This window comes from Chlorocebus sabaeus, chromosome 21 (assembly GCF_047675955.1).
Source record: "Chlorocebus sabaeus isolate Y175 chromosome 21, mChlSab1.0.hap1, whole genome shotgun sequence".
Classification (NCBI taxonomy): domain Eukaryota; kingdom Metazoa; phylum Chordata; class Mammalia; order Primates; family Cercopithecidae; genus Chlorocebus; species Chlorocebus sabaeus.
In genome coordinates, this window is record NC_132924.1 from 123,154,444 (window position 1) to 123,164,643 (window position 10,200).

A 10,200-nucleotide genomic window follows, 5' to 3' on the forward strand; every position below is an offset into this window, starting at 1 on the left:
GGTCAAAAACCACAATTATCTCAGTAGATGCAGATAAGGCCTTTGACGAAATTCAACAGCCCTTCATGCTAAAAACTCTCAATAAACTAGGTATTGATGGAACATATCTCAAAATAATAAGAACTATTTATGACAAACCCACAGCCAATATCATACTGAATGGGCAAAAACTGGAAGCATTCCCTTTGAAAACCAGCACAAGACAGGGATGCCCTCTCTCACCACTCCTATTCAACATAGTGTTGGAAGTTCTGGCCAGGGCAGTCAGGCAAGAGAAAGAAATAAGGGTATTCAGTCAGGAAAAGAGGAAGTCAAATTGTCCCTGTTTGCAGATGACACGATTGTATATTTAGAAAACCCCACCGTCTCTTCCCAAAATCTCCTTAAGCTGATAAGCAACTTCGGCAAAGTCTCAGGATACCAAATCAATGTGCAAAAATCACAAGCATTCCTATACACCAATCACAGAGAAACAGAGAGCCAAATCATGAGTGAACTCCCATTCACAATAGCTTCAAAGAGAATAAAATACCTAGGAATACAACTAAAAATGTATATGAAGGACCCCTTCAAGGAGAACTACAAACCACTGCTCTATGAAATAAAAGAAGACACAAACAAATGGAAGGACATTCCATGCTCATGGATAGGAAGAATCTATATCATGAAAATGGCCATACTGCCCAAGGTAATTTATGGATTCAATGCCATCCCCATCAAGCTACCAGTGACTTTCTTCACAGAATTGGTAAAAACTACTTTAAAGTCCATGTGGAACTAAAAAAGAGCCCGCATTGCCGAGACAATCCTAAGTCAAAAGAACAAAGCTCGTGGCATCACGCTACCTGACTTCAAACTACACTACAAGGCTTCAGTAACCAAAACAGCATGGGTACCAAAACAGAGATATAGACCAATGGAACAGAACAGAGGCCTCAGAAATAACACCACACATCTACAACCATCTGATCTTAAACAAACCTGACAAAAACAAGAAATGGGGAAAGGATTCCCTAGTTAATAAATGGTGCTGGGAAAACTGGCTAGCCATATGTAGAAAGCTGAAACTGGATCCCTTCCTTTCTCTTTATACAAAAATCAATTCAAGATGGATTAAAGACTTAAATGTAAGACCTAAAACCATAAAAACCCTAGAAGAAAACCTAGGCAATACCATTCAGGACATAGGCATGAGCAAGGACTTCATTCTAAAACACCAAAGGCAATGGCAACAAAAGCCAAAATAGACAAATAGGATCTAATTAAGCTAAAGAGCTTCTGCATGGCAAAAGAAACTACCATCAGAGTGAACAGGTAACCTACAGAATGTGACAAAATTTTTGCAATCTACTCGTCTGTCAAAGGGCTAATATCTAGAACCTACAAAGAACTTAAACAAACTTACAAGAAAAAAATCAACCCGATAAAAATGTGGGCAAAGGATATGAACAGACATTTCTCAAAAGAAAACATTTATGCACCCAACAGACACATGAAAAAAATGCTCATCATCACTGGTAATCAGAAAAATGCAAATCAAAACCACAATGAGATACCATCTCACGCCAGTTAAAATGGTGATCATTAAAAAAATCAGGAAACAACAGGTGCTGGAGAGGATATGGAGAAATAGGAATGCTTTTACACTGTTGGTGGGATTGTAAACTAGTTCAACCATTGTGGAAGACAGTGTGGCGATTCCTCAAGGATCTAGAACTAGAAATACCATTTGACCCAGCCATCCCATTACTGGATATAGATACCCAAAGGATTATAAATCATGCTACTATAAAGACACATGCACACGTATGTTTATTGTGGCACTATTCACAATAGGAAAGACTTGGAACCAACCCAGATGTCCATCAATGATAGACTGGATTAAGAAAATGTGGCACATACATGCCATGGAATACTATGCAGCCATAAAAAAGGATGAGTTTGTGTCCTTTGTCCTTTGTAGGGACACAGGTGAAGCTAGAAACCATAATTCTGAGGAAACTATCTCAAGGACAGAAAACCAAACACCGCATGTTCTCACTCATAGGTGGGAACTGAACAATGAGAACACTTGGACACAGGGTGGGGAACATCACACACTGGGGCCTGTCGTGGGGTGGGGGTTGGGGGAGGGATAGCTTTAGGAGAAATACCTAATGTAAATGACTAGTTGATGGGTGCAGCATACCAACATGGCACATGTATACCTATGTAACAAACTTGCATGTTGTGGGCATGTACCCTAGAACTTAAAGTATATATATATATGAAAAAAAGAATATATAACAATAAAAAAGAGAACTGCTGATGACTCTTTATATTTCCAGATAGTCATTTATAATATTTCTCAGCTTAGAAATGTGTCATTTAAATACTATTTTCAAATTATCTTTCCTCATAACGAGCAATTTAAAAACACGGAGTCTGCTCCACTGTTTATTAGCTACATAAGTTTTCAGAACTTCATTGTTAGGGTTTAGAAAAGTAGCAACACACATAAGCACCTATTCCAATTCACAGCAAATTTTATTTTGTTTAGCTCACGTCAGAGTCAAGAATGATAATGATTGCACCCCCGAATAAGGCACTGGTGTGGGTTTGGAGACTCAGAGGAAAACTCTTCTGCCTCATCTCTGGGCCAGTACCAACTGGAAGAAGGACCAAAGGAGGAGACAGAGCACAGTTGAAAGCAATCTCCATGGTGATATTTCTTCTTGGCACTGTCTGCCTCTTTCAAATTTCTTCTGAATACTTTAGCAGATGCAAAGATGGAGACCTGGGCCTTGTAGCATAACCTTTCTAGCCTGTGATTTGACCACAGCTTTAAGTGATGGGTAAGACAGAATGGGAAGGAGGTAAGGCAGGAAATGGCTGTGGCTGAGGCAGGATGCATTTGTTTTTTAAATGAACCAGCGAATTTACAATAAATCATCTTGTAGCTTATTTCTTGAAGATATAAGGGATTACGGGAAACAGAAGAAGAAAGGGTGTTAAATTGAAAACAAAATGAGGAAATTAAGATAATAGCAGAAATTGCACAAGCCTAATTATAAATTCTAGAGAGAGGGTAAGTTACTGAATGCTATCTGGTGGCGATGGCAACCTCTTAATTATTTTCCCAGTTTCTGTTCTCCTAAGCATATTTTGCTTCCACAATTAGTATTATGGAATGGCTAAGAATTCAGGAGTGTATAAGCAAATCCTGGATATTAGAGGGGTGGGGCTAAAAAGACTGTGTAAACAAGTATGGAAGGAATCTGGGGTGTGGAGAGAGTAGCAGAAACCTATGGAAGAAAAATGCCTGCTTCCTTGCTTCATGCTTTGTTGGCTGTTCTGTGCCAAGTAATAAATAAAGCTGGTATCTGTAACTGTCTGCACATTACTCATATGACCATAGGGACTCAATAGCACTGGGAGAAGAGGGCTTGTACTAATATTGCTCCCTCATGTGGGACTCCTCAAGAGAAGTCCCAGGACTGTTCTGTCCCTTGTGGTCTCTCTTTGAGGATCATCGTTCTCTGCACCACTTCGTAGGTTTATAACTATGTTCTGACCAACATACCACCCTGTAGGTTTGTAACTATGTTCTGACCAACATCTGAGAAGTACTGTGGGTAGGTGGGCCAGGGCTCATGATTTGAGAGAGTCTGGGAATTTGTACTCATTGGGTAAGGCCTAAAGATACTGGTGCTTAGTAACATTTTTCCCCTTTAAAGCCATAGATATTACCAGTGGCAGAATCAGACTCATACACTTTTCCACTGACACTGCATTTTGTATAGTAATGGGAGACATCCAGTGCTGATATGCTAACCTGAGAATCTACTACTGAAGCTCATGGTACAAAGCAGGCGTCACTGGGCTAACAGAAAGATACTGTTTACTCTTAAACAACTCAGATAAAGTTAGTAATCTTGTGCTGACAGTGTCCCCCAGGGAGAAATCCCCTGCATATTTAAATGCATTAAAGCTTGTTTTGTTTCATTTTAAGGGATAACACCCTCCTCTTTAGTGATAAAACAGTTGTTTTGATATAAATTGGGAATTCTGTAAGAGTAGGCAATCAGCTCCTGCTGGTGAGACTGGGACATGCTTTTAGGCCGAGGTGGCCTTATAACCTGCTCAGCTCTTCCTGTTTCAATTGTCTGTCTGCTCCTCATAGGATTCAAAGGCCTGTTTGCACACCTTAATTTCCTATGACTGTCTTTAAAGGTAACACTTTTTTTTTTGTCTTGGTGTTTATAAATTGATGACAAAAGTTAAATACTTCTGCCAAAGGATCTGAGGTTGGAAAGGGTAAAGTAAAAGGGAGTGGGTTGAAGGCAGCTGCAGAGTCAGAGAGACCTGGCAAATGAAAAGTACCTGAGGAACAGTCTCAGGTAATGTCTAAAATGACCTTCGGAGAAAGCCCACAGCTACTTCTCTCATCAGCGAGAGTTTCATGTTCCATCTGGGCCAGATATGTGGATGAGGAATGAGGAAGGATGTACAGGTGCACTTCATTTTATTGTACCTCACTTCATTGCACTTTGTGGATGACGCACTTTCTACAAATTGAAGAAACACTGCATCAAGCAAGTCTGTTGGTGCCATTTTCCCAACAGTACGTGTTCACTTTTTGTGTCTGTGTCACTTTTTGACAGTTCTCACAGTATTTCAAACATTTTCATTATTATCTGTCCTGATGATTTGGGATCAGTGATCTATGATGTCCCTATTGTAATTGTTTTGGGGTGCCACAAACTGCACCTTACAAGATGATGAACTTAATTGATCATTGTGTGTTCTGACTGCTCCACCATGCAGCTGTTCCCTTGTCTCTCAACCTTGCCTCAGGCTTCCCTATTCCCTGACACAACAATATTGAAATCAAGTCAGTTAACAACCTTACAGTGGCCTCTAAGTGTTCAAATGAAAGGCAGAGTCGCACACTTCTCACCTTAAACCAAAAGCTATACACGATTAAGTTTAGTGGGGAAGGTATGTGAAAAGCTGAGATAGACCAAAAGCTAGACCTCTTGCACCAAACAATTGGCCAAATTTGAATGCCAAGGTAAAGTAATTGAAGGAAATTAAAAGTGCTACTCCAGTGAATACATGAATGATAAGAAAGCTAAACAGCCTTACTGCTGATATAAGGAAAGTTTTATGGGTCTGGAGAGAAGATTAAGCCAGCCACAACTTTCCCTTAAGCCACAGTCTAATTCAGAGCAAAGACCCCACAATTTTATATAGGCTGACAGAGGTGAGGAAGCTGCAAGAAATAAGTTTGAAGCTAGCAGATGTCGGTTCATGAGGTTTAAGGAAACTACTTGTCCCCATTACATAAAAGTGGAAGGTGAAGCAGCAAGTGCTGATGGAGAAACAGCAGCAAATCATCCAGAGGATCTAGTTAAGATCACTGATGAAGATGGCTACAATAAACAACAGATTTTCGATGGAGACAAAACAGACTTTTGTAGGAAGATTATATATCCAGGACTTTCATTGCTTGAGTGGAGAGGTCAATGCCTGGCTCCAAAGCTTCAATGGGCAGGCTGACTCTCTCATTAGGGGCTGATGCAGCTGATGACTAAGTTGAAGTCAGTGCTCACTTACCATTCAAAAAAACCCTAGAGCTTTTAAGAATTATGTTAAATCTACTCTTCCTGTGCTCTATAAATGGAACAATAAAGCCTGATGACAGCACAGCTGTTTACAGTATGGCTTACTGAATATTTTAAGCCCACTGTTGATACCTACTGTTTAGAAAAAAAGATTCCTTTCAAGATATTACTGCTCATTGACAATGCATTTGTTCACCCAAATCTCTTATGGAGGTGTACAAGGAGATTTCACGCCTGCTGATACAACATCCCTTCTGCAGCCCATGGATCAAGGATAATTTTGACTTTTGAGCCTTATTATTTAAGAAATACATTTTGTAAGGCTATAGTTGCCATAAATAGTTCCTCTGATGGACCTGGGCAAAGTAAATTGAAAACTTTCTGGGAAGGATTCACCATTCTAGATGCCATTAACAACATTCATAATTTATGAGAGGAGATAAAAATATTAATATTAACGAGTTTGGAAGAAGTTGATTCCATCCCTCATAGATGACTTGGAGGGGTTCAAGACTTCATTGGAGGGAATCACTACAGATAATGGTGGAGGTAGCAAGAGAAGTAGAATTAGAAGTGGAGGCCAGGTGTGTTGGCTCATGCCTGTAATCCTAGCAATTTGGGAGGCCAAGGCAGGAGGATCACTTGAAACTAGGAGTTTGAAACCACACTGGGCAACACAGTGAGTTCCTGTCTTGACAAAAAATAATTAATCAGGCGTGGTGGTGTGTGCCTATAGTACCAGCTGCTTGGAAGGCTGAGGTGTGAGCATCACTTGAACCCAGGAGTTCAAGGCTGCAGTGAGCTATGATCACATGACTGTACTCAAGCCTGGGTGACAGAGTGAGACCCTGTCTCTAACAACAAAAAAGAATGTAGGCTGAAGATGTGACTGAATTGCTACAATCTCATGATAAAACTTGAATGGATGAGGAGTTGCTTCTTATGGATGAGCAAAGAAACTGATTTCTTTAGATGAAAGCTACACTATGAGAATGAAAAGGCATAAGAATGATACAATGGACTTTGGGGACTTCGGGAAAGGGTGGGAGGGGGTGAGGAATAAAAGACTACGCACTGGGCACAGTGTACACTGCTCAGGTGATGGCACCAAAATCTCAGAAATCATGATTACGGAACCATCCATGTAACCAAACACTACCTGACCCCCCAAAACCTATTGAAATAAAAAATAAATAAAATCTCCTTCTTCATCTTAAAAAAAAAAAAAAAAAGAAACTACTTTTGGTGAAGATGCTGTGAACATTACTGAAATGACAACAAAGGATTTAGAATAATTAAATAAACTTGATAAAACAGCCACAGGGTTTGAGAAGACTGATTCCAAGTTTGAAGGAAGTTCTACTACACTTAAAATCCTATCAAACAGCATCACACATGCTACAGAGAAACATTTTGTGAGAAGAAGAGTCATTCTATGTGACAAATGTCATTGTTATTTTATTTTAGGAAATTGCTACAGCCACCCCAGCCTTCAGCAATCACCATCTTGACCAATCAGCAGCCATCAATACTGAGGCAAGTCCCTCCACCAGCAGAAAGATTATGACTCACTGAAGGCTCAGAGGATTGTTAGCATCTTTTGGCAATAAAGTATTTTTAAATTAAAGCATATACATTGTTTCCTAGACATAATGCTATTGCACATGTAATAGACTACAGTGTAGTATAAACATAACTTTTATATGCACTGAGAAACCAAAAAATTCATGTGGCTCTTTTCATAGTTACATTTGCTTTATTGCAGTGGCTGGCATTGAACTTGCAATATCTCTGAGGTGTGCCTGTAGTATCTATAAAGGGGTTAGAAGGGTGCTCAGCATACAGTAAGTGATCAGCAAGTGTTAGCCAGTAGTAGTGGTGTCAGCAATAGTGATGGTAATGGTAATACTCTTGATGTCGGTCTCAGGATCATGGCTTGGTCTCCTTAAGCTCACGTATTATATAGTTTCACATCATAGGTGTCCAGATATATAAATAGAACTGAAGGCTCTAAAGGGAGAGAAAGAGGTGGCAGACTTGGAAAACACTTACCTCATGTTACCTGTACACTGCAGACAGCCTCACCTTCCAATTCCAAGAAAGGACTGTGCCTTACTAGCAGATACGAAAGTTCCCAGTTGCTGTTGATTCGTGGTTCAGCAGCTCCTCCTCTGCCTATGTATCTGAAAACACTTCCCTCCTAAGTCTTCAAAAAAGGCAAAATCATAAACCTCTGCTACAAAACATCCCTTCCTTCAGGCAGGGATCAATGTGGGGACAGACATTGGGCCTGACCCAGTGTGTCTTTTATCTGGATCGTCAGACAGATGATGGGTGACGAAGGCAGCCAGGGACATCAGCACTAGGGCCTTATCTAGAGTGTGATATCTGAGAGTGTTTTTCATTTAATCAAGTACAATAAGGCCACTACTGAGGAATAGTGATTAATATTCTATGTGAGACTAATGCCTCCAAAACCCTCTCAAGAAAATTGACATCGTACCTGTCATCCAGGCTCCTAGTCTCACAGGCAGTAAGTCAGTCCGCTACCTGTCAGGCTGGGAACCTCTGCAAAGTTTGGAGACCTCACAAAAAAGTCAAATTCACCTACATTTATAAGAACTGCATGTAAAATCTATTGGAAAAAGTGTCTTTGTCTTGGCTTTCTACATTTGTGATAGAAAACAAATAATAGATCTTTTCAAGATTGTAATTCAAGATTCATTTTGAAAATTTCCAAACAGAAGTTCATTCTTTGGCATTGGTAGTTATTTAACGCTGTTAGGCTCTGGATTTCCTGAGCAAGCTTAGGAAGGCCTATCTGGCTAATTAAAACTCTTGCTGTATATATGTAAATAACCAAGCCATACATAATAATGGTGTTGAGGGATCAAGAATCATTGTTGGAGATTATGTATGATTACAAGGTAGAAAATGACATTAAAATGATCCAATGTAGGGAAATAAGCAAAATAGATTAATGGGTATTCTTTCTGTGTGATTCGAGGCTTGGCTGATGTCTAAGATATTACAACTCTGTTGAGAGGTAACTTGCAATTTTGCTTATAGACAAGTAAATAATTTTTTTGACTGGCAGAACATATACCCCAAAATTACATTTTATGACTGATTTTGGTTTGGGTCTATGTCCCTTTCCAAATCTCATGCCAAACTGTAATCCCCAATGTTGGAGGTGGGGCCTGGTAGGAGGTGATTGGGTCATGGGGGTGGTCCTTCAGGAACGGTTTGGCACCATCCCTTGATGCAGTTCTTGCGATAGTGGGTAAGTTCTCACGAGATCTGACTGTTTAAAAGTGTGTAGCACTGCCGCCTTCCACTCTTGCTCCTGTTCCAGCCATGTAAGACATGCATGCTTCCCCTTTTCCTTCCAACATATTGAAAGTTTCCTGAGGTCTTCCAAGAAGCCATCATGCTTCCTGCACAGCCCATGGAACTGTGAGCCAATTACACCTCTTTTCTTTATAAATTACCCAGTTGCAGGAATTTCTTTATAGGAGCGCAAGAATAGACTAATACAATGACCATCTTAGGAACAGTCATTAAATGGGCCCACGGGAAATCTTATCCCCTTACAAATGTCCTTTGAACTAATTATAATATCTTACTGGTTTCCTCATTAATCAATAAGTTAAGTAAAATCTTTTACATGTATGTATTTTAAATTTGCATAAAAATCATGACCTTGCTTTTTTTTTTTCTTTTAATTTTACTTTAACAGGAAACACAGAAATATCACAAGCAAAGCCTCAGCAGTGGGACTATGAGACACAGAGAAGATTAACCAACTTGAGGAGGGATCTGCTGCTGTCTGAACGTTTGTGTATCCTCTTCCAAATTAATGTATTGAAACCTAATCCCCAAGTGATGGTATTAAGAGGCAGGACCTTTGGAAGGTACTTAGGTCATCATGGTGGAGCCCTCATGAATGGAGTTAGTGCCCTTATAATAGGCTGGAGAGAGACCCCTCACCCCTTCCACCATGTGGGGACACAGCAAGAAGGTGCCATCTATGAATCAGGAAACAAGCCATCACCAGATAACAAACCTGTCAGTACTTTGATCTTGGATTTCTCAGCCTCCAGAACTGTGAGAAACAAATTTCTGTTGCTTATAAATTACTAATTCTACAGTATTTTGTTATAGCAGTCCAAACAGACTAAGATGGGATCATTAAAGCATTTACTGAGTACCTGTGACATTTCAGAAACTGCCTTTATACCTCTGTCTCCTTTAGCCATGTGAAATAGGTATTAACAGGAACTGTGATTGGAATTTTAGGTAAGCAGAGCTCCACTGAAATATTGTGTTGAATTACCTCTCAAGGAGAGGAATAGAGGAAAATTTGGCCCAGAAAGAAAGATTGAAACACTGCAACAATAGCTGAATTCCAGGCTTAGCAATAAGGATGCTAAATCTTATGCAGTAAGAGCTTTCCAACTACCATGACATGGACTGTCTGCATAGGCTTCACCAATTCATTGCAACGGGGACTGGAAAGGGAGAGATCTAGAGTGTTTCACTCTTAAAATGCATACACTGTCCTTTTTTTTTAACAACCAATTTTCTATCACAA